Source organism: Microtus oregoni, unplaced genomic scaffold (assembly GCF_018167655.1).
Source record: "Microtus oregoni isolate MIOR12 unplaced genomic scaffold, Mior012 000073F_001, whole genome shotgun sequence".
Classification (NCBI taxonomy): domain Eukaryota; kingdom Metazoa; phylum Chordata; class Mammalia; order Rodentia; family Cricetidae; genus Microtus; species Microtus oregoni.
This window is the reverse complement of record NW_024543981.1, coordinates 2,448,418-2,473,005: the sequence shown is the minus strand read 5'-3', so window position 1 is coordinate 2,473,005 and position 24,588 is coordinate 2,448,418. Positions and strand designations below refer to the sequence as shown.

At 42.1% G+C, this 24,588-nt stretch overlaps 1 long non-coding RNA gene across 2 annotated transcripts in view; it reads left to right on the top strand.

Moving 5' to 3' along the window:
* The first annotated feature begins 9,787 nt into the window (after window positions 1-9,787).
* LOC121441055 overlaps window positions 9,788-24,588 on the top strand; it is a 79,750-nt gene continuing 64,949 nt past the window's right edge. Inside the window, exons 1-3 of one of the 2 annotated variants that reach the window (XR_005973425.1) lie at window positions 10,663-10,845; window positions 12,758-12,826; window positions 18,188-18,226. This is a non-coding gene — a long non-coding RNA (uncharacterized LOC121441055). Of the gene's footprint in view, window positions 9,902-10,662; window positions 10,846-12,757; window positions 12,827-18,187; window positions 18,227-24,588 lie in introns of those variants that run through there. The other variant, XR_005973426.1, reaches the window with a different exon arrangement.

The window sequence follows — 24,588 nt, the reverse complement described above, 5'->3', positions numbered from 1 at the left end:
CAATAACATTGGTAAATCTTTATCCCTACTTCTTTCCATGCACCAATATCTATGGTTCTGCACTCAGAAAACCGAGGGCATAACTCCTCTATAAATTCTAAAAATTCCTGTATCTGCTGCTGCTGTATTCTCTCTCTTCTCTCCTTTAATATATCTCCAATCAACTGTATAGACATTTGATTCCTTTTTCCTTGCCCCATATTTCTATATTTACAAATTTTACTGCCGATATTACTGTCCCGCTTTATCCTATGCTTCCTTAAATTCTATTCTTTAGTGCTCATTATTCACATATCGACCTGTGTTGCAGTTTTCCCTTGTGGATTCCTCACATTCTCCTCCGTACTTCTGGTCACTTCTCCAGCGTTTCTCAGGGTTCAGCGGTCAGTCCAATGTTGCAGGCATCACTATGTCGGTGTCCAGCGCCAACATAAACTAACCTTCTGGCCTGGTATGGAGGTGTGGGAATAATTGAGACACAGTTCACACAGCAAAATCAGAAGGCAGTCTCAGGGTTCATTCAAATCCTGAAGATCGCCCGCATTTATTCTCAAAATAGTTTTTATCTCCCAAGGTAAACTGAGAGGGAAGTTCATTAGCATTCTATTTCCAGGGTAGCAGGACTAAAGTCACAGACACAGCTCTGTCATTAGCTTGGAATTAACACCTCCTCCCAGGAGGTCTTCATAATTACAAAGAAGGAGCAGAACAACATCAGCATATCCTGACCTCAGGATACAGTCAGTCTGAAAGTGCTTTCAGCACCTCAGCTGTTATCGTGGCTTGAGATCCTGGCTACCAATACAATGCAAAAATAAGTGGCCTGTGTAATATGGTCCTACACTGGTCCAGCCTCAATGTGATAATTTTTGTTTTTTCTTATTATAGCTTATTTTCTTATTTGGTTGTTAACTCTTGGATGCCTATTCTTTTCAAATAGGAGACAGAAATAGAGTGGAACCTGAGGGGAGAGAAGTAGGAGGAAGAACTGGGATTAATGAAGGGAGGGGAAATTAGGATGTTTTATATTAGAAAAGAATCTATTTTTAACTTTAAAAGAAAAATTAAGTTGTTTTCATTGGCATAAGGGTTCCCAGGGCCCTGAACTAGTTGACTTTCATGGACACTGGGTGAGAGGAATCACATACAAATAAGAGTTCACATTTATTGGTTAGCTGGAATAATAATGATGATACAATGTGTACCTGGTAATGAGAGTTTATATAATCCTTTAAGAAAGATTTTCAACACAGCATTGGGACTAGTTAAGTAAGTAAGTGGTAATGGCAACTATGCCAAATTAACAATGCTCCTTCCTCAAGATGTGCATGGGAAAAGAAATGCCAGATAACCAATGTTCTAATCCCAAGACATGCATGGTAAGAGGATGAGAAGTCAGTACAACCTGCATTTCTGATTTCCATACGTATGTTATGCACTGTTCACGAACTAGATAGATAGATAGATAGATAGATAGATAGATAGATAGATAGAAAGTTAGATAAATACATTGATGGAAGTATGGATAGATGGATGGATGCATGCATCATTGCATACCTAGTTAGCTACATATATACAAACATGCATGTATACATGGTAGATAGATGTACAAACACATATTTAGATATGATGATAAACTAAACACAAAAATATAGTGCTCTACTCACACCCACACTGAGCATGATTTACTACTCTCATTTGATGCACAAAGAATGAGGATTCAAACTACAAAGTCTTCTAAACACATACAAAAACCACACAATGTCCATTTGATGCACAAATATGTGATTAGGAACTGGGCTTTCTTTAGTTTCTGACTCTTGTCAGGAATTACACCCTTGATCTCTTCCTCAGACTTTGGTCTTAATTCACTTACTACTGTGTGCTAACTGATATTTCTAATCCACTAGACAGTAATACTGTTGAAGATTTTTATTCTGCTGCTGATATTTCATTGTACACCCTCAGCTCTAAATCATTTAAAATACAAAGTTTTATAAACAAAGGGGAAATTTAGCAAAATAAAAGGATCAGTGAACCACAAGAGATATTACAAAGACAGTAGGCAGTGACAAAGTTCTTACTACCTAACTAAAAACAAAAATACACCATGGAGTATTATTCATTATTTAAAAACAACAGAATCACAGCATATTTAGGCAAATGGATGTAATGAGCAAAAAATCATCTTGAGTGAGACAATCCTGACCCAGAAAGACAATCATGGTATGTACTCACTTCTAAGTGAATATTAGATGTACAGTAAAGGATAATCTTGCTAAGGTACATCTTTTTAAGGCACATCAGTAAGAAAGAAAGCTTCCAAATTGCATAAAATTAACGTAGCATCTGGTGGAAAAATGAACACCACAGAGGAAATAATTTTGCACATAAAGTTAATATTCTTGGCAATATTGGTCAAAATGATTACATTTGTAAAGTAGAATTACATAATGGTATGTCTTTGAAACAAAAAGTTAGAAGATATGCATACATTGTGATTTCCAAACAAACTTGAACATGTGAGACATTTAAGCAATTGGTTGCTGGATTTTAATGCCAGTAGATGATAAACATACCAAGAAAATATCAATATGTCCTCTAAACTTAAAAGAAAACAATAACACCAAGAAGTGAACAACAATAAAAAAACAACAACAACAACAACAAAGTATCCATATCATCTGTGGCATCTTCAGGAGAATACGCAGTTATCTGAACATTGTTCCAAGAACGTAGCTAGTGTGGGCTTCTTTTTCAGCCTCCAGGTTACTGTTCAGCCATCCAGTTCAGGGCACTAAAGATGGAACCACTCCATTTCTGAAGTTGTGATGGATGCCCTGAAGACTGATGGCTGTTTTCCAGACTCTCCTTGCTACACTTGAGTTCTAAGACCTCCAGCCTGAAGGGAGAAATATTATGTTGATTAGCAGAAGTGTGCCCAAGACTTCTTGTCCAACTCATGTACATGAGATGAGTCTTTGAGCAGAGTGGAAATGTCAGACACCTGGTTGAAGAGAAGGAAAAACTAGAGGCCTTTGGATAAGAATGTTAGTATAGACAATTTACATAAGAGACAAGGAAGATCTGAAGTTCTCTTGGCCAGATGTGGAGTTTGAATACTCAATTAAAGGCAAAGAGTATGTGGAGACACCCTTGGTGAATGGGAGCACTATAGAAAGCCTTATATTCAGACCTTGAATGCCCCCCAACATAAGTCAGAAATATACTAATAGGGACCAATTGGCAGAAGTGAGATGTTGGGGGAAGGGGGACAAGAGTGATGGAGAAAATACAAGGACCCTCAGGTCAGTTGGGAAATGTTTGAGGGCGTCTTGTGAGGAGTGTGGAAATCTGGGGGCTATTGTAAATATAGACTAACATGTTGGGTTGGGTAAAGCTTGAAATCAGCATACCCACTGCTGGACATGAGATCAAGGTCTCAGCCCAACTCATGCAGTGGAACACATTCTAGGAACTGCCTTATCAGCTTCTAGCTCTTCATCCGAGGTTGAACGTATGTCCACTGTAGAGAATGTGTGGTATGTGAGGCAGCAGTCTGAGTGGTCATCCAATAGTCTGCATGAGAGTCCCAAGCTGGTTCTCCTTCTCAAGCGCAAGCTCATCTGCTCAGATCTAGGTTTAAATGATGAGGGCCACATTATATTGGTTTCTGCCTTGAGGTAGTGGAATCAGTTCTAGACATTACTTTCTATACTTTGGTCCTCATACTTTAAGCCTGGGTGTTCTGAAGAAGTCATCAGTGAAGAATAAAAAATACTCTTTAACCTCATGTGTGCATGTTGGAGGCCCCTGAATCAGAAGACGACAATATGAGGCACTCATTGTGCAGAAGGGCATATCTGAAGAAAACCATGGCTGTGTGAGATGATCTGAGGCCCACTGGCAAATCAGATTCAGTAGACTGGAACTCCTTTAGACCCAATGGAATGATCTAAAACTCAATTACAGACTGAGTAAGTCACTCACACAGGGTCATATTCAGAAGATCTGAGAACCCTTTGCATGCTGGTTGACTCTACCTCTCTATTAAAACAGACAAGTCTGAGAACATTTTGGTCAGAAAAAAAAGAGCTGGTGAATACTTGGGAGAGGAGATAATGGAAAAGTCACTTCAGCAAGAGAAAGAGAATACTCTCTGTAACATGAAAGCCTGCTTGTGGGGGTTTCTGTCTGGCCCGGTTCCCATAGTTGTTAGGTCCCAAATAATCACACAGAAGTCTACATTAATGATAAATTGATTGGCCCATAAACTCAGGCTTCGCATTAGCTCTTATAACATATATTAACCCGTTAGTCTTATCTATGTTAGCCGTACATGGCTCAGTACCTTTTACAGCAGTATAGGTCACATCCTGCTTCTTTGGTGGTCGGGGCAGGACTGGGAGGGAGCTTCCTTCTTCCCAGAATACTCCTATTCTCATTGCTCCACCTCTACTTTCTGTCTGGTTTTCCTGCCTATACTTCCTGCATGACTACCTGCCAATCAGTGTTTATTTAAAATATAATTGACAGGATATAGAATTGTCCCACACCAACTCTCAGAATTCTTGGGATAGGTGGGGCATATCCAGGTTCCCAGTGGGCAGAAGAAGAATTCCTGCTGTCACTTTTGGAGCAGGTGAAAGGTCCAAGACGCTCTAACTTAAAAGGAGGAGAGAGGAGCTCCCTAGAAGTGGATGAAATACTTTGAACCTCTCTTGGTTGTATGTCTGTAGCTCTATTGGGAAGAATCTGAAGGTCAAATGGTACCCTGAGAAAGAGAGGAATTCCCAGGCACTCACTTCTTCATCAGCACCAAACTTGAAATCACAATCTAGACTACACATCTTCTGAATGTTCATGTCAGGCATGTCAGCAGTCATAGAAATCTTCTAAGAGACTGCATGACAGTAGTCTCTGGCTCAGTGTCCTTGTCTAGTAAAGGTTCATCCACACATTCCTCTTCATGTATGACAGGAATTCTCTGTCTAATAAACTAGAATGAAGGAAGTAGTCTCAGTTACCCTTATCTTGCTGTTCTTGTGATCAAGTACCTCAGTTCAGAGTGCACTGAGATCTCTTTAGTCAGGACAGTACTTTCTAGGCCTCGCAAATTGTAAGTTGTAGGTATGAAATCAACTGTGCACTTTCTTTGATCACACAAGGCAGGGCAGAAGCATTCTTTATTAATGTGGATGTCTCAGTCTCACTTGTAAGACTGACAACATCCTGGACCTTTGAACAGAAATGTAGAAGGAGTGGCGGGCTGCGTTCCTGGCACCCGGCCGCCCGCACGACTAGCTTTATCCGAAATAATTACACGGAAACTGTATTCTTTTAAACACTGCCTGGCCCATTAGTTCCAGCCTCTTATTGGCTAGCTCTTACATATTGATCTAACCCATTTCTAATAATCTGTGTAGCCCACGAGGTGGCTTACCAGGGAAGATCTTAACCAGCATCTATGTCCAGTGGGAGAATCATGGCGACTGCCCTGACTCAGTTTCTTTCTCCCAGCATTCTGTTCTGCTTACTCCGCCTATCTAAATTCTACCCTATCAGAGGGCCAAGCAGTTTCCTTTATTAGTTAACCAATGAATGCAACAGATAAGATACAAGACCCACCTCCATCACAGAAATGGAAAAATTATTATGCCCTTCATCAAAGAAGTAATGTGGCAGACTCCATGGGATTAAGGAGAAATGTTGATGCACCCTGTATTTCAGAGACATTTTGTGAAAAGGTAAAAGTCTACACATATTTGTCTGAGGTATAAAGTTTATGGCAGTGTTCAATGAAATAGGAAATGCAATATCACATTGAATAAAAAGTAAATACCTTGTGGAACAGAGGAAGGTCCAATACTGCTTGATCAGCTTCCAAGTCTTTTTAAGTATTTAGAATATCCATACCATTTTGGGGCTAAGTGGAAGGCCTGGCAGTAATCATTGCACATTTTCCAAGTGGTTTGATGGTTAACCTCAGTCTAAGAAGCATTTGGTGAGGTAAGAGGAGCCTAAGGCTCCTTTGCTCAAAGGAGTATTGTCTTAGATTATACCCAGCAGGGAGAAATCTAGAAGCATTCCTAGACATTTTGGAATACAGAAGACATACATAGTCAATAGAAAAAGATCTATGTGTCTAGAAGAGATTGTAGCCCTTAGTCCCCCTTGGGCAAAAGAGGATATAATTCAGGTCACCTAGGTCTTTAAGAGAAAGTTTTCTTTTTCCCCCATATGAAGGGGGAAACCCAAATAATTATGAATAGAAGGGGAGTGTTGGAATCTATGATAGGCAGAGTGAGAGGCTCTGAATCCCCTTTGTGAAGGCAAGACTTTTTCAGACATATGGATCAGAGGGCAGGAATTTGAGGGCCCTTAAACATAAGGAGCATAATGAAATGCCTCTCAGATGATGTATTGGAGGTGAAACATATTTAAGTAAAAGTAGATAGTCGGAGGTTTTAATCTTCATGAGTTTGGATTAGGCAGTAGCTTCTTATTTATGATATGAAAATAACAGTAAAAATGATGAGTGAATTATGTTTCATCAAAGTCAAAGATGGTGGTGCTTCAGAAGGTACTCTCAAGGAAGCGATAATAGAAACAGCTAACAGAAGAAAATACTTACAAATCATGTGTTATGGTTCAAGATATGAAAGGCTCCCAAAGACCTCTAAACAGAATATCATTATTACACTACTGTTTTTGTAATTATAATAGCATGATAACCAATGTTAAGATATTTTTCAAACTGTATCAAAATATTTTTCTTATGGTTTGATCAAACTGAGACTCAAGTATGTTCCACTAGCATACAGGAATACACCCTGGTTTTCCTCTGTAGAATAATGCCAGCAGTTGAATGGTGGCCCCTAGTTTATTGTACAGGCCAAGTCTCCAGGGAGATTTGCAAATACTGAATTAAAAGTGGCAGCAGATATGAAATGAAGCCTGAGGGAAGGAAAAAATCTACACGGATCTCCTGGTAGTCATTACTCCCTCAAGATATTCTTGTAACGTAATTGCTCTGAGGGTTCCTGGACATTTCCTTGTTAGTCAAGAGGTAAACTGAAAGACTTCGCTGTTAAGCTTCATTGGAAATAGCTTGTTGCATGCTCATCCACATAAGCAGATTTGAATCTAAAAACTATTCTGTTGCCACTAAAAATTATAGATTGAAAGCCATTCTTTTCACGTCACACCGAATTTGCTATTTGTTTGCTTGGCAATGTTTCTATAGGCTAAACTGTAAGAATAAATTAAGGAACCCTACCTACACACAAATGGACTTGGTAAAAACATTTGTAGCACTAAAATTTGTCTTTTAAATTTCTTGACACCATGCTTCTGATTGATGCAACATGCAAACTGCCTCTTCCTAAACTCAGTGTTTGAGATCTATTTTTTAAAGTTTTTTAGAGACAAGCAGCAGCCAGGTTGTTTTTTTTCTCCCCCCAAATTTATTTATTTTTTGTTGTTTTTTGTTTTTTGTTTGTTTTGAGACAAGGTTTCGCTATAGATTTGGAGCCTGTCTTGGAACTACCTCTGTAAACCAGGCTGGCCTCGACTCACAGAAATCTGCCTACCTCTGCCTCCCGAGTGCTGGGACTAAAGGTGTGTGCCACCACCGCCCGGCTCCCCCAAAACTTAAACATTCTACCCAGGAAACCCAGTATATAGCGTGTGTGTGTGTGTGTGTGTGTGTGTGTGTGTGTGTGTGTGTTGTGTTCATGGCCCGGGCTGCATGTGGAGATCAGAGAACACTTGAGGAAGTCTGTTCTCCCCTACCATGTGGGTCCCAGTGATGGCCCTTACCATATTGAGCCATCTCTCAGGCCTGGAATCTTTATTTAACTTGCTGAAGGTGCCAAAAGCAGAATCACTTGGGTTGCAGATTTTACCTTGAAACTTTTCTGCCCACACCAAAGGAAAAGGTAGAAATGATATGAAATAGTGTTTAAAATTTAAAAGACACGGGGCAGTGGTGGCACATGCCTTTAATTCCAGGCAGAGGCAGGCGGATCTCTGTGAGTTCGAGGCCAGCCTGGTCTACAAGAGCTAGTACCAGGACAGGCTCCAAAGTTACAGAGAAACTCTGTCTCGAAAAAAAACCAAAAAATAAATAAATAAATAAAAATAAAAATAGTAAATAAATAAATAAAAGACATGATTTAGATAATGATTATGTAAACCGTATTTTGGCAAGTGTTTTTCTTGCAAAATTTGAAGAAGCCAGGGGTAGTGGTGAAAGACCCCAGTGGTGGGCAGTCTTTCAGGCTGAGGAGACCCTCCCAAGGAACAGCGAGTCACTCTTCGGATGCAAATAGCAAGAGGCTTTATTCAGTACACAGGTACCTGGGGCGACTTAGTCTCTTGGGAGACAAGCGCGCCTGCAGACTGGGGGAAGGTCTTTTTATAGGAAAGAGGGCAGCAGAAGCAGATTACAGAAGCAAATGCATCGTTAGTGGTCAGTTGGAATGGGGCAAGGGGCACAGGTGGTTTTTCCTCTCCCAGCACAGATGTATGGGAACAGATATCCTGTTAATTGATGTCCTGTCCGAATCTATGGATATAAATATCCTGTTTTGCAGCCAGGGACCCTGACCTTACTCTGCACTTACAGTCGTTCGTCAAAAGCTTTGTGAAATGACGTTACAGCAGCTAAGCTGGGATCTTTCATAGGGGGAGTTGTCTCTTCTGTGAATTACTGATATTCTAAGTTGGGCACATGTGCTGACTATAGGCCTCCTGTTTCCCTAAGCAAACGGGATGTTCTCATTAGAGCAGGCCAGCTGCGGGTTCCTTATCGCTTGGGGCCAGATGGCTGACCGGCTGACAGCAGATATCTTGCCTGGCTTCTCCGCCCTTGTTCTCAAGTCGAACTTCCCTGCTCTAATGTTACTTGTGTTGCTCCAAAGTTTAAGCCTGGCATTGCTGCTGCTTAGCTGTTTGTCTATACTGTGGGGGTCTTTCAGTGGCACTCGGGAGGCAGAAGAAGGTGAATCACTGAATTCAAAGCCAGCCTGGCCTACAGAGGGGGTTCCACGACAGCCAGGGCTAAAGAGAGAAACCCTAGCTCCAATAAATAAATAAATAAATAAATAAATAAATAAATAAATAAATAAATAAATAAATAAATAAATAAATAAATACATACATACATAAAGAAAGAAAGAAAGAAAGAAAGAAAGAAAGAAAAATTAAAAAGAACTTTTTATAACTATAGGACTTTATAAGGCAGGAGTGACAAAGGAAAACAAAATTGTGTTTAAAACAAAGTGGTGGGTGCCATCAGTCAATGACTTAAAAAGTCGATTCAATTTCTCTTTTCTCTTAAAACGCGAAAGCTATGTCAAGTCCAGTGTTTTTAAAAACGGGTGCCTTTAATGTTTATTCGCAGGGAGATCTCGGAATTCCTGTTTGTGTGTGCTTAGCTACAATATAGAGCCGTAGTTTGGGGGGAGGGGTCAGTGTTCCCGCGGCCCCTTTCTGCTTTCCCAAGGCGGGCATCCAGTCTAGCAACGGAGCCTTCGAGGCTGCTCCTGGCGGCTCACACGCTAGCACCCACCATTGGCCCGGCGGCCGTCTGCAAGGTGCCCGGATGGACACGTTACCCATCAGGCAGTGCGTGCTGTTCTAATTCGCTCCTCTCGTCAGCGCAGCTCATTTGGCGCTGGAACTCCTTGGGGCGGTAACACCGCCGCCGCAGCCCTGTGAGTGGAGGTCACCCCGTGTTTTCGCGCTCCTCCCTTTCCGCTCTTCCTCCCCGCCTCCTGTCCCCCTCGGCCCCCCTCCTCCGTCTCTTCCTCCTCCTGCTCCGCCTCCTCCGCCTCTTCCTCCTGCTGCTCCCGCTCCTCCTCCTTCTCTGAGCTCCGGAGGTCCTGCAGCGTCGTGGGTAAGCCTCCCCGCACCTCCCTGCCTCAAAGGCGAGGACAGCGGCAGCGGCGCACTCCGGGGCTGGGGTTCCCGTGGCTGTGGAGAGTAGGGACCCCGTGGCGCGATGGCGCGTGGCCCACCATCTTGTTTCGGTCCCGGGGAGAGGGGTGCTTTCGTAAAGGTCGCCTGGGTGACGCGGGGCTGGCACTGGCCGAGGTGACCCTGAGCGGCCGCCTCCGAGGCGAGGCCTCAACTGTGCGGGGGGCCCTCGCGGGCCGGGCCGCGTGGGTCGCGCTCTACGGAGGCTGGGGGGGGGGGCGGGGGCTGGGGGGTGGGTAAGACGGGACAGGGACTCCATGCCTTTCCCGCTTTGCTTTCTCGAGAGCCCCTCCGTCTGGATTTTTGTTTGTTTGTTTGTTTGTTTTTTTTTTGGGGGGGTTGTACATCGGATGTCTCTTTTGTACATTGGAGAACGACGAGATCCTCCCAGCCACTGGTCCCGGCCGCCTTGGGAAAGACTGGTGGGCCCATCTGAACTTTCCAGAGGCCCTTCGCTTCTGCCCAACCCCTTTCCCTGGGTGGCCAGGAGTTTTTCCGTGCCGATCACCTTATTCTTCCCAAAGGGACTGCCCTCCTCGGCCACAGAAATCTTGCTCTATTTAGTTATTGTCTAGACTCTGGAGGATAAAAGCCCCGAGGGGAAAGACGTGGTCTTAGGCGTGATTTTCCTGTCAGTGATCTGTGTGGGTTTTTTTTTTTTTTAGCGGTGGATGGGGCGAGCATCTCAATTCGGAGGAGAAAAACCTACCGCCAACATGGGAGTCCCCTCAATGCACCTCAAGTTTGAATTGTTCTCAGGAAGAAGTCTCAGTGACAAGGGAACCAGTTTCTTCCAAATGCGGGAGATTTTATCCAAGGACCTCTCTTTTGTTTGGAGGATTTGCTCATTTTTATTTTAAATCTGTGAGCTGGAGTTTTTTGCTTTTGTTGGTTGGGGTAGGATTATGAGTTTTAGTGCCTGTTACTGGCACCCGTATTCGATACCTAAAAACATTTTTATTTGTTTTTTTATTTTAATTTTTCTTCTTTTTTTTTATTGAGAAAAGGAGAAAAAAAACAAGTTTCCACCTCCTTCCAGCCTCCCATTTCCCTCCCCCTCCTCCCACCTTTATCCCCCTCCCCCCACCTTTATCCCCCTCCCCCCACCTTTCTACCCCTCCCCCCACTCCTTTTCCCCTCCCTCTCCAGTCCAAAGAGCAGTCAGAGTTTTGTGCCCTGTGGTAAGTCCTAGGTCCTCCCCCTCCGTCCATATCTAGGAAGGTGAACATCCACACTGGCTATGCTCCCGCAAAGCCAGCACATTAAGCAGGATCAAAACCCCCTGCCATTGTCCTTTGCGTCTCATCAGCCCTCATTGTTCGCCATGTTCAGAGAGTCCAGTTTTGTCCCATGCTTTTTCAGTCACAGTCCAGCTGGCCTTGGTGAGCTCCTAATAGATCAGCTCCACTGTCTCAGTGGGTGGGTGCACCCCTCGTGGTCCCGACTTCTTTGCTCATGTTCTCCCTCCTGCTCCTCATTGGGACCTTGGGTGCTCAGTCCAGTGCTCCAGTGTGGGTCTCTGTCTCTATCTCCATCCATCATCAGATGAAGGTTCTATGATGATATGCAAGATATTCGTCAGTATTGCTATAGGATAGGGTCATTTCAGGTTCCCTATCCTCAGCTGCCCAAGGAACTAACTGGGGACCTCGGCTTGGGCATCTGGGAGCCCCTCTAGGGTCAGGTCTCTTGCCAGCCCTAAAGTAGCTCCCTTAACTAAGAATTGTGGTTCCGTGCTCCCCTGTCCAACCTTCCTTTATCCCAATCCTCCTGTTTCCCCAAGGCCCCCCCTCCTTCCCTTCTAACTTTTCTCTCCCCATCTCCCCTTACCCCCATCACACCCTACCCCCAAGATCCCAATTTTCTCCCCGGCAATTTGGTCTACTTCCCTTAGCCAAGAGGATAACTATATGTTTTTCCTTGGGTTCACCTTCTTACTTGGCTTCTTTAGGTTCACCAATTGTAGACTCTGTGACCCTTATTTATGGCTAGAAACCAATTATGAGTGAGTACATCCCATGTTCATCTTTTTGGGTCTGGGATATCTCACTCAGGATAGTGTTTTCTATTTCCATCCATTTGCATGCAAAATTCGAGAAGTCATTGTTTATTTACCGCAGCGTAGTACTCTAATGTGTATATATTCCACACTTTCTTCATCCATTCTTCCATTGAAGGGCATCTAGGTTGTTTCCAGGTTCTGGCTATTACAAATAATACTGCTATGAACATAGTTGAACAAATGCTTTTGTTATATGATAGGGCATCTCTTGGGTATATTCCCAAGAGTGGTATTGCTGGGTCCAGGGGTAGGTTGATCCCGAATTTCCTGAGAAACCGAAACACTGGGTATATCTCTTCAGTGTAGAAGCAGGAACCGTTCCCGTCCAGATGGGATTCCTCAGCAACTCAAACATTTTTACTTTTAAACTACACAGTTCTCCGACGGGTTTGTGAGGTGTCTTGCTTTGAGAGTTACAATATAAATTCAAGCCACCTTATGTTTAAAAAAGAAAAAGTCTATGAAGGTGCTGGTTTATTTATGAAATTTAGTTAGATCTGTGTGATTTGCTTTAATGTCTGCAAAAGCAATTGTCATAGCATTTGCATGTTTTAATGCTGTCGCTCCTTTACAGGGCAGTGATGTGTTAAAGAACTTTTCCAAAGATGAAGAAATAGCCTTAAATAGTCCTTAAATAGAACCAGTTGTGTTTTTTTCTTTTAAATTGCATTTATTTGTTTATATTTCTCTTTTTTGGTGTATGTATGTATGTAGGTGTGCTCCCACTGCAGTTTGGAGATCAGATGACTGCTTGGTACTACGAAGTTCTCTCCTACTGAGCAGGTACCCACAATGAATCTCTGATTTTGTTTTGGTTGTAAGCTCCCTTACCTGCTGAGCCCATCTCACTGAAACCCCGTTTTATTTTGTTTTTTTTTGTTTGTTTTTTGAGAGGGTTCCACGTAGGCCAGGCTGCCCTTGAACTTGATATGTAACCGAGGATATCCATAAACTCTTTTTTTTTCCATTTTTTTTATTGAGAAAAGGAGAAAAAAAAAAACAAGTTTCCACCTCCTCCCAGCCTCCCATTTCCCTCCCCCTCCCACCCTTGTCCCCCTCCTCCCAACCTTCTCCCCCTCCCCCCACTCCTCTCCCCCTCCCTCTCCAGTCCAAAGAGCAGTCAGGGTTCCCTGCCCTGTGGTAAGTCCTAGGTCCTCCCCTCTCCGTCCATTCCTAGGAAGGTGAACATCCAAACTGGTTAGGCTCCCACAAAGCCAGCACATTAAGTAGGTTCAAAACCCCGTGCCATTGTCTTTGGCTTCTCATCAGCCCTCATTGTTCGCCATGCTCAGAGAGTCCAGTTTTATCCCATGCTTTTACAGTCACAGTCCAGCTGGCCTTGGTGAGCTCCCAATAGATCAGCTCCACTGTCTCAGTGGGTGGGTGCACCCCTCGTGATCCTGACTTCTTTGCTCATGTTCTCCCTCCTTCTGCTCCTCATTGGGACCTTGGGAGCTCAGTCCAGTGCTCCAGTGTGGGTCTCTGTCTCTATCTCCATCCATCACCAGATGAAGGTTCTATGATGATAATGCAAGATATTCGTCAGTATTGCTATAGGATAGGGTCATTTCAGGTTCCCTATCCTCAACTGCCCAAGGAACTAACTGGGGACCTCGGCTTGGACATCTGGGAGCCACTCCAGGTTCATGTGTCTTGCCAACTCTAAGGTGGCTCCCTTAACTAAGAATTGTGCTTCCGTGCTCCCCTATCTAACCTTCCTTCATCCCAATCCTCCTTTTTCCCCAAGTTCCCCCCATTCTCCCCTTCTCCATTTTCTCTCCCCATCTCCCCTTACCCCCATCCCACCCCACCCCCAAGATCCCAATTTTCTCCCCGGCAATTTTGTCTACTTCCCTTAGCAAAGAGGACAACTATATGTTTTTCCTTTGGTTCACATTCTTACTTAGCTTCTTTGGGATCACCAATTGTAGACTCCGTGACCCTTGTTTATGGCTAGAAACCAATTATGAGTAAGTACATCCCATATTCATCTTTTTGGGTCTGGGTTACCTCACTCAGGATAGTGTTTTCTATTTCCAACCATTTGCATGCAAAATTTGAGAAGTCATTGTTTTTTTTTTTATTTTTTTTTAACTTTTTTTTTATTGAGAAAAGAGAAAAAAAAAACAAATTTCCTCCTCCTCCCAGCCTCCCATTTCCCTCCCCCTCCTCCCACCCTTCTCCCCCTCCCCCCACTCCTCTCCCCCTCCCCCCACTCCTTTCCCCCTCCCTCTCCAGTCCAAAGAGCAGTCAGGGTTTTCTGCCCTGTGGTAAGACCTAGGACCTCCCCCCTCCGTCCATATCTAGGAAGGTGAACATCCAAACTGACTAGGTTCCCACAAAGCCATCCCATTACATAGGATATATATATTTTTATTGAGAAAAGGAGAAAAAAAAACAAGTTTCCACCTCCTCTCAGCCTCCCATTTCCCTCCCCCTCCTCCCAACCTATGCCCCCTACTCCCACCATTCTCCCCCTCCCCCCACTCCTTTCCCCCTCCCTCTCCAGTCCAAAGAGCAGTCAGGGTTTTCTGCCCTGTGGTAAGACCTAGGACCTCCCCCCTCCGTCCATATCTAGGAAGGTGAACATCCAAACTGGCTAGGTTCCCACAAAGCCATCCCATTACGTAGGATCAAAACCCCATGCCATTGTCCTTTGCGTCTCATCATCCCTCATTGTTCGCCATGTTCAGAGAGTCCAGGATTATCCCATGCTTTTTCAGTCACAGTCCAGCTGGCCTTGGTGAGCTCCCAATAGATCAACTCCACTGTCTCAGTGGGTGGGTGCATCCCTCGTGGTCCCGACTTCTTTGCTCATGTTCTCCCTCCTTCTGCTCCTCATTGGGACCTTGGGAGCTCAGTCCAGTGCTCCTGTGTGGGTCTCTGTCTCTATCTCCATCCATCACCAGATGAAGGTTCTATGATGATATGCAAGATATTCGTCAGTATTGCTCTAGGAAAGGGTCATTTCAGGTTCCCTATCCTCAACTGCCCAAGGAACTAACTGGGGACCTCGGCTTGGGCACCTGGGAGCCCCTCTAGGGTCAGGTGTCTTGCCAACCCTAAAGTGGCTCCCTTAACTAAGAATTGTGGTTCCGTGCTCCCCTGTCCAACCTTCCTTTATCCCAATCATCCTGTTTCCCCAAGGCCCCCCCCTCCTTCCCTTCTAACTTTTCTCTCCCCATCTCCCCTTACCCCCATCCCACCCCACCCCCAAGATCCCAATTTTCTCCCCGGCAATTTTGTCTACTTCCCATAGCCAAGAGGATAACTATATGTTTTTCCTTGGGTTCACCTTCTTACTTAGCTTCTTTAGGTTCACCAATTGTAGACTCCATGACCCTTATTTATGGCTAGAAACCAATTATGAGTGATTACATCCCATGTTCATCTTTTTGGGTCTGGGTTACCTCACTCAGGATAGTGTTTTCTATTTCCATCCATTTGCATGCAAAATTGGAGAAGTCATTGTTTTTTACTGCAGCGTAGTACACTATTGTGTAGATATTCCATCCTTTCTTCATCCATTCTTCCATTGAAGGGCATCTAGGTTGTTTCCAGGTTCTGGCTATTACAAATAATACTGCTATGAACATAGTTGAACAAATGCTTTTGTCATATGATAGAGCATCTCTTGGGTATATTCCCAAGAGTGGTATTGCTGGGTCCAGGCGTAGGTTGATCCCGAATTTCCTGAGAAAACGAAACACTGACTTCCATAGTGGTTGCACAAGATTGCGTTCCCACCAGCAATGGATGAGGGTACCCCTTCCTCCACAGCCTCTCCAGCAAAGGCTATCATTGGAGTTTTTTATTTTAGCCATTCTGACAGGTGTAAGATGATATCTCAAAGTTGTTTTGGTTTGCATTTCCCTGATTGCTAAGGAAGTTGAGCCTGACCTTAAGTGTCTTTTGGCCATTTGAACTTCTTCTGTTGAGAATTCTCTGTTCAGATCAGTGCCCCATTTTTTATTTGGGTTAATTAGCATTTTAAAGTCTAGTTTCTTGAGTTCTCTATATATTTTGGAGATCAGACCTTTGTCTGTTGCGGGGTTGGTGAAGATCTTCTCCCAGTCAGTAGGTTGCCTTTGTGTCTTAGTGGCAGTGTCCTTTGCTTTACATAAGCTTCTCAGTTTTAGTAGGTCCCATTTATTCAATATTGCCCTTAATGTCTGTGCTTCTGGGGTTATACATAGGAAGCGATCTCCTGTGCCCATCTGTTTTAGGGTATTTCCCACTTTCTCTTCTATCCTTTTCTGTGTGTTCGGGCTGATATTGAGGTCTGTAATCCATTTGGACTTGAGTTTTGTGCACGGTGAAAGATATGGGTCTATTTTCATTCTTCTACAGGTTGACATCCAGTTTTGCCAGCACCATTTGTTGAAGATGCTTTCTTTCTTCCATTGTATACTTTTAGCTCCTTTATCAAAAATGAGGTGTTCATAGGTTTGTGGGTTAAAATCCGGGTCTTCTATACGATTCCATTGGTCGACTTCTCTGTTTTTATGCCAGTACCACACTGTTTTCATTACTGTAGCTCTGTAATAGAGTTTGAAGTCAGGGATGGTAATGCCTCCAGAAGATCCTTTATTGTATAGGATTGTTTTGGCTATCCTGGGTTTTTTGTTTTTCCATATAAAGTTGATTATTGTCCTCTCAAGATCTGTGAAGAATTTTGATGGGACCTTGATGGGGATTGCATTGAATCTATAAATTGCCTTTGGTAGAATTGCCATTTTTACTATGTTGATCCTCCCAATCCAAGAGCAACGGAGGTCCTTCCATTTTCTGGTATACTCCTCAGTTTCTTTCTTCAATTCCTTAAAGTTCTTGTCAAATAGATCTTTCACTTCCTTGGTTAGAGTTACCCCAAGATATTTTATGCTGTTTGTGGCTATCGTGAAGGGTGATGCTTCTCTGATTTCCCTCTCTGCTTCCATATCCTTTGTGTATAAGTGGGCGACTGATTTTTTGGAGTTGATCTTGTATCCTGCCACATTACTAAAGGTGTTTATCAGCTGTAAAAGTTCTTTGGTGGAGTTTTGTTGGTCGCTTATATACACTATCATATCATCTGCAAATAACGAAAGTTTCACTTTTTCCTTTCCAATTCGAATCCCCTTGATCCCATTATGTTGTCTTATTGCTATTGCTAGAACTTCAAGCACTATATTGAAGAGGTATGGCGAGAGTGGACAACCTTGTCGTGTTCCTGAGGTTAGTGGGATGGCTTTAAGTTTCTCTCCGTTTAATTTAATGTTAGCTGTCGGCTTGCTGTATATAGCTTTTATTATATTTAGGTGTGACCCTTGTATCCCTAATCTCTCCAATACTTTCATCATAAAGGGATGTTGAATTTTGTCAAATGCTTTTTCAGCATCTAATGAAATGATCGTATGGTTTTTTTCTTTCAGTTTATTTATATGCTGGATTACATTGATAGATTTTCGTATGTTGAACCAGCCCTGCATCCCTGGGCTGAAACCTACTTGATCATAATGGATAATTTTTCTAATGTGTTCTTGGATTCGTTTACCAGTATTTTGTTGAGGATTTTTGCATCGATGTCCATGAGTGAGATTGGTCTATAATTTTCTTTCTTGGTTGAGTCTTTGTGCGGTTTTGGTATCAGGGCAACTGTAGCTTCATAAAAGGAGTTTGGCAATGCCTCTTCTGTTTCTATATTATGAAATACATTAAGGAGTATAGGTATTAGTTCTTCTTGGAAGTTCTGAAAGAATTCCGCATTGAAGCCATCTGGTCCTGGGCTTCTTTTGGTAGGGAGGTTTTTGATAACCTCTTCTAATTCTTCGCGACTAACAGGTCTATTTAGATTGTTCACATGGTCCTGGTTTAACTTTGGTATATGGTATTTATCTAAAAAAGTGTCCATTTCCTTTACATTTTCCAGTTTTGTGGCATATAGGCTTTTTTAGTAAGATCTAATGATTCTCTGAATTTCCTCTGTGTCTGTGGTTATGTCCCCCTTTTCATTTCTGATCTTATTAATTTGCAAATTCTCTCTCTGCCGTTTGATTTGTTTGGGTAGGGGTTTATGAATCTTGTTGATTTTCTCCAGGAACCAGCTTTTTGTTTCATTGATTCTTTGTATTGTTTTCTGTGTTTCTATTTTGTTGATTTCAGCCCTCAGTTTGATTATTTCCAGTCTTCTACTCCTCCTAGGTGAGTCTGCTTCTTTTTTTTCTAGAGCTTTCAGGTGGGCTGTTAAGTCTCCAATGTGAGCTTTCTCTGTTTTCTTTAAGTGGGCACTTAGTGCTATGAACTTTCCTCCCCAATACAGTGATTACAGGTAAGAGCCAACGTGCCTGTCCCCTTAGAGTCAGTTCTTGAACAAGTGTCTTCTGACTTTCACCTAAGGTTCAATTCATTGAATAATGCCTCACTTTTTATGGGCATCTCAAAGTGCCTGAGAAAGATAGGGAAAGAGGGTTTTATGTATACAGTGTTCTGCTTGTAGGCAAAAAGAAGACAGCAGATCATGTTATAGATGGTTGTGAGCCACCATGAGGTTGCTGGGAATTGATCAGGATCTCTGGAAGAGCAGCTGGTGCTCTTAACCTCTGAGCCATCGTGCCAGCCTGGGTCACCTAAAATTTTTAAGAAGTATTATTCAATTTTTCCTCTCTACAGTTTTTCTTTCTTTCTTTTTTGTTTTTTTTTTTTGTTTTGTTTTTCAAGACAGGATTTCTCTGTGTAACAGCCCTGGCTGTCCTGGAACTTACTCTATAGATCAGGCTGGCTCAAAGTCACAGAGATCCATTTGCCTCTGCCTCCTATGTCCTGGGATTAAAGGTGTGAGCAATCATTCCCAGCCCCTCTATACATTATTTAATGTTTTATTTTTTAGATGCATTGGTGTTTTGCCATGGGTATCAGGTCCCCTGGAACTGGAGTTACAAAAAGTTTTGAACTGCCATGTGGGTGCTAGGAATTGAACCCAGGTCTTCTGGAAGAACAGTAACAGTCAGTGCTTTTAACCCCGAGACTTTATAGTTTTGTATTTTAGCGTTTGAATAATATTACATCCAAGTATGCTGAAAAATTGAAAAAGTTCTGATGATGAAGAGTTCCATACCTCAACTTTTTCTTTCCTGTTCAACTCCTTCCCTCCGACTGTTAAATTTTCCAATTAGACTGGCCTTTTTAGCCCAACATTTTACCACTTAGCATTGCTTTTTTATTAAGAAAAGGGAAAGGGGTATAGCATTCTATGCCTTCCTTTTCTTACACTTATTTTTCTAGGAGAATATTTAGAACCACACAGAATTTGGGGGGAGTACTAGTGATCAATTTGTATGTACTAATTATAGCTAGATGTTCTTTATGCTTCAGAGAGGACATTAAATCTTATTTCTCAAGCCAGCAAGATGGTTTACCAGCTGCCACCAATTCTGACAGCTTGAGTTCAATCCCAGACCCCACAACGTAGGAGAGAACCAGCTCCTTCAGGTTGTCTTCTGACCTCCATACATGCTGTGGCATATGCAAACACACACAATTTGAAAAATAATTGATTTTTTAGTGAGATTGTTGTAAGTAATAGTATAGGAAGACTTGATTTACTCAGTGAGTTGAGTAAAAATATACATCTATACTTTTTAAACATTCATTCTCTACAAATTAGTTTTTTATTAAAAGGTCGTTGTATTATCTTTAATGGGAAAATTGTCAACACTAAGTACCGTTTGGGTCCAATGATCCACTTTAATTTTTTTATATATTCTTTAATTCACACATACTTTCCATAAAGGTAAAAGAGTTGCAGGAACAGCTATTTGATAAAAATCTAGGCATGGTATTCTTTTTTTGTACTTAGAAAAATGAAAAGCATCCAGGCATGGTAATACATACCTGTGATCCTGGCAGTTGGGATGCAAAAGCAGGAGGATCACTGGAAGTTCAAGGCTGATCTGGTGTATATTACAAGTTCAATCCAACCAGGGTTACATAAGAAGGTCCTGTCTCAGAAAGAGAAAGAGGGGCAGTATGAAGGGAAAGAAGAGAGTGAATGAAAATATAAACAAATGGATTTAATTATTTTTACTGCCTTTATTTTAAATGCTTTTAACTTATTTTTATTTATTTTAGTGTGTGTGTGGGTAGGTGTATGCACATATGCTCAGTGTGAGCATGCGTTCTCGAAGGACAACTTGTATAGTTTTCTCTTTCCATTATGTGGGTTCCAGCGACTGAACTTAGGTAATCAGGCTCTGTGGCAGTTCAACTGATGCATTTTAGCAGCTGAGACAATCTGTTTTCTCCTCTCGGTTCTAAGAATCAAGCTCAGGCTCTAGTGCATGCTAAACAAATGTTCTGCCACTGAATTGCATACTTAGCTTTTGATTTTTCAAGCCAGGCTTTCACTATGTAGCTCAGGATAGTATTGACTCCCTATGTATCCTATCCCAGCCGCAAACTCATGATTCTCCCTCTTTTCCCTCTCAAATTCTGGGATTACATTTGAATGTGACCACATTTAGCTATAACTAAGATGTTTTTAAAATTTTTTATTTTTAAAGAGAATTTGTAGAGTATATGGTATGTCTATGGGAATTCAGGATATAACTTAAAATTCTTTTTAATGAAGCAGTTCAAATTTTTGATTTTAATGTAACACCTGGGGGTTTGTTTGTTTGAGACTGGGTTTTTCTGTAGCTTTGGAGCCTGTCCTGGAACTAGTTCTTGTAGACTAGGCTGGCCTCCAACTTACAGAGATCCACCTGCCTCTGCCTCCTGAGTGTTGGTATTAACAGTATGTGCCACCACTTCACGGCCAACACCTGGTTTTTTTTAAAGGTCCAAATAAGGCTGCAAGATGTTGCTTATAGAAAAGCACTCGCTTAGCACATGTAAAATCTTTTTTTTTTCTGAACAAGTGAAACTTTATTTCTCTAACATATTAGTATTAGAAGACACAGAGAAGAGGCCAGTAAGGTGGCTTGATGGATAAAGTGCCTGCCACACAAGACTGATGACCTGAGTTCAATCTCCTGATTCCACAGTGGAAATAGAGAACCAAACCCTAAAAGGTTTGCCTTCACCTTCACATGAACACTGTGGAACCCTTGTAATCACACTCTCACTCACATATACAAATAGTAAATTCCAGCACTTGAGAGGCAGAGTGGTAGGAACATCAGGAGTTAGAGGTCATTCTCAGCTATGTAGCCAGTACCACTTGTATTACATGAGATCCATCTCAAAAACAAAAGCCAAAATCTTGTCTTACTAGCTTTAAAAAAATGTTTAATACAAAAAGTCTAATAACATTATCAGTATATTTAACTATTTACTCTAAAATTAATTTTAATCTTCCTAAAATTTTTTATTTAAATATGGGCATCACATATATTTGCAGGTGCCCAGGGAGACCAGAAAAGGGTGTCAAAATCCCTGGAGCTGGAGTTATAGGCAGTGTGAGCTGCCTACCTCTTGTGTGTCTTCTGAACTCCCATCCTCTGAGTGAGCAGCAAGCACTTTTAACCACTGAAGCATCACTCTAGCCCTTTTTAGTCACTCTTTTATGTGTATGGTGTTTGCCTGCATGTATGTCTGTGCACCATATATATACCAAGTGTCCACAGAGGCCAGAAGAAGGTATTTGATTGCCTAAGACTGGGAGTTATAGATGGTTGCGGGTCAACATGTGGATGCTGGTAATTAAGCCCAGGTCTTCTGCAAGGACAGCAAATGCTCTTAAGCACCAAGCCATCTTTCTAGCCACCTGTTTAGTCACTCTTTGTTGTTGTTGTTGTTGTTTTTAATTTATTTATTTATTAAGGATTTCTGCCTCCTCGCCACCGCCTCCCATTTCCCTCCCCCTCCCCCAATCAAGTCCCTCTCGCTCATCAGCTCGAAGAGCAATCAGGGTTCCCTGACCTGTGGGAAGTCCAAGGACCGCCCACCTCCATCCAGGTTTAGTAAGGTGAGCATCCAAACTGCCTAGGCTCCCCAAAGCCAGTACGTGCAGTAGGATCAAAAACCCATTGCCATTGTTCTTGAGTTCTCAGTAGTCTTCATTGTCCACTATGTTCAGCAAGTCCGGTTTTATCCCATGCTTTTTCAGACCCAGGCCAGCTGGCTTTGGTGAATTCCCGATAGAACATCCCCATTGTCTCAGTGTGTGGGTGCACCCCTCGTGGTCCTGAGTTCCTTGCTCCTGCTCTCTCTCCTTCTGCTCCTGATTTGGACCTTGAGATTTTGTCCGGTGCTCCAATGTGGGTCTCTGTCTCTGTCTCCTTTCATCGCCTGATGAAGGGTAATATTCAGGAGGATGCTTATATGTTTGTCTTTGGATTTACCTTCTCATTTAGCTTCTCTAGGATCGCGAATTATAGGCTCAATGTCCTTTATTTATGGCTAGAAACCAAATATGAGTGAGTACATCCATGTTCCTCTTTTTGGGTCTGGCTTACCTCACTCAGGATAGTGTTTTCTATTTCCATCCATTTGGCCTCAAACTTACAGAGATCCACCTGCCTCTGCCTCCTGAGTGTTGGTATAAAAAGTATGTGCCACCACTTCACGGCCAACACCTGTTTTTTTTTTTTTCAAGGTCCAAATAAGGCTACAAGATGTTGCTTATAGAAAAGCACTCGCTTAGCACATGTAAAATCTTAAATTTGATTGCCAACACCACAAAGATAAAAGTCTAAATACTGTAAACAAATTAGATTGTAAACTTCTGAAGAATGGGACTACATTTTATTCTTTATTTTCCTCTAGAGTATAGAGGGTAATGGAAATTTGGTAATGAATTAATCTATGAAGTACTTTAGGTAATTTTCTTTTACTTTTCAGTTAGAAATGATAAAAAGGTACATAAGCAAAGTATTTATATGTACCTTATTATAGTAATAATAGCATTCATTTCTAAAGTATAAAGAATAAGTCCTAGTTAAAGATATCACTTATACTCGAAAAACCAAAAAAAGATATCACTTACATTGAAATTAAAATTTATTGAAACATGACTAGATAATTATGTTTTTATGTAGCATACCTTTTAATTTTTATTTCTAATTCTAAAATTCATCCTATTTTACAGGTAGTAATTGCTTAAAATATTCATGAGTTTATTTGCTAAATTTACATTCATTCAGGAATAAGCCAATTTGGGAAAGCATTAGATGATGTGTACATTTGATAGTCCCCATTTGGGAATGGGGTTACAGCTGTGAGAAGCCATGCCTAGTTTACATTAATTTTTTATTATTCATTGTGTATTTGTGTGTGCAGGTTTGTGTGTGTGTGTGTGTGTGTGCGCCACAGGACAACCTCAGGTGCCATCCTCAAGAATGCCGTCCCCTTCCTTGAGACATGATTTCCTCATTGGCCTGGAGGTTACTGACTATGACAGTCCTGCAAGCAGTTGTCTTTCTCTGCCTCCTCACTTCTGGAATTGCAAGTACATACTTTTATGCCTAGCATTCTTATATGGATTCTAGCAATATTAGACTCAGGTCCCATGCTTGAAGAGCAAGAACTTTACTGCTTGAGCTATTGCCCCATCCTTTAAAAAAAAATTAATGTGGGTGTGTGCGTGTACACATGCCCGCTCAGACATGTGACATGAGGAAGTGAGAGAACAGTTTGTGAGAGTCATTTCTCTCCTGCTATGTGTACTGGTACTCAAATTCAGGTGGTCAGACTTAGTGGTAGAGGCATCTTCATCCACTAAGCCTTTCGGGGGGGGGGGGGGCGTAGTATGAGACAGGATTTCTCAGTGTAATAGTCCTAGTAATCCTGGAGCTAGCTCTGTAGACCAGGCTGACCTCGAACTCACAGATATCCACCTGCCTCTGCCTCTTGTGTGCTGGGATTAAAGGCATGTGCCACTGCTACCACCTGGCAGCCACTAAGCCATCTTGCATACTCTCTTTTTAATTTTTTTTATACAAGATCTCATGTAGTCCAGGCTATCCTTAACTTCACTTACAATTAGCCAATTGTTATGGAACACTGTGTTCTCTGGGAATGATGTAGCCATTACCTTCTTCAACTATCAGCAGCTATGATTTCCTGAAGGAGACCTACACAAGATTGGGTCCATTAATTTTTCTTCATTGAATGGGAAAGGGGCTTATGATCCCACATCCTTCCCTGAGAATTATAGACAGTTAACAGTTAGTAAAGGAGGGGGCTTATGAGGCCACATCCTTCCCCAAGGATTTATAGGCAATTAAATATTGATGTGATGTGAGACCAGAGGGTTGGAATTTGAGGGCCCTTGAACATAAGGAGCATAATGAAGTACCTCTCAGATGATATATTGGAGGTGAAACATATTTAAATAAAAGTAGATAGTTTGAGCTCTCCTTCAACAAAAAGTGAAATATTTAATCCTTCATAAGAGAGAGTTACTTTTGAAGGCCTTTTTGACTGGAATTGGAAAATCATGGGGCCTTGGAAGGAAGGTATGCTGTTTAGCCCCCTCAGTTATGGAGGTTAGATATCAGGCCCTCTTGGTTACAGAGTGTGCATTTGAGGTCTAATAGACAGAAACTGATGGTGTTTAAGAGTGG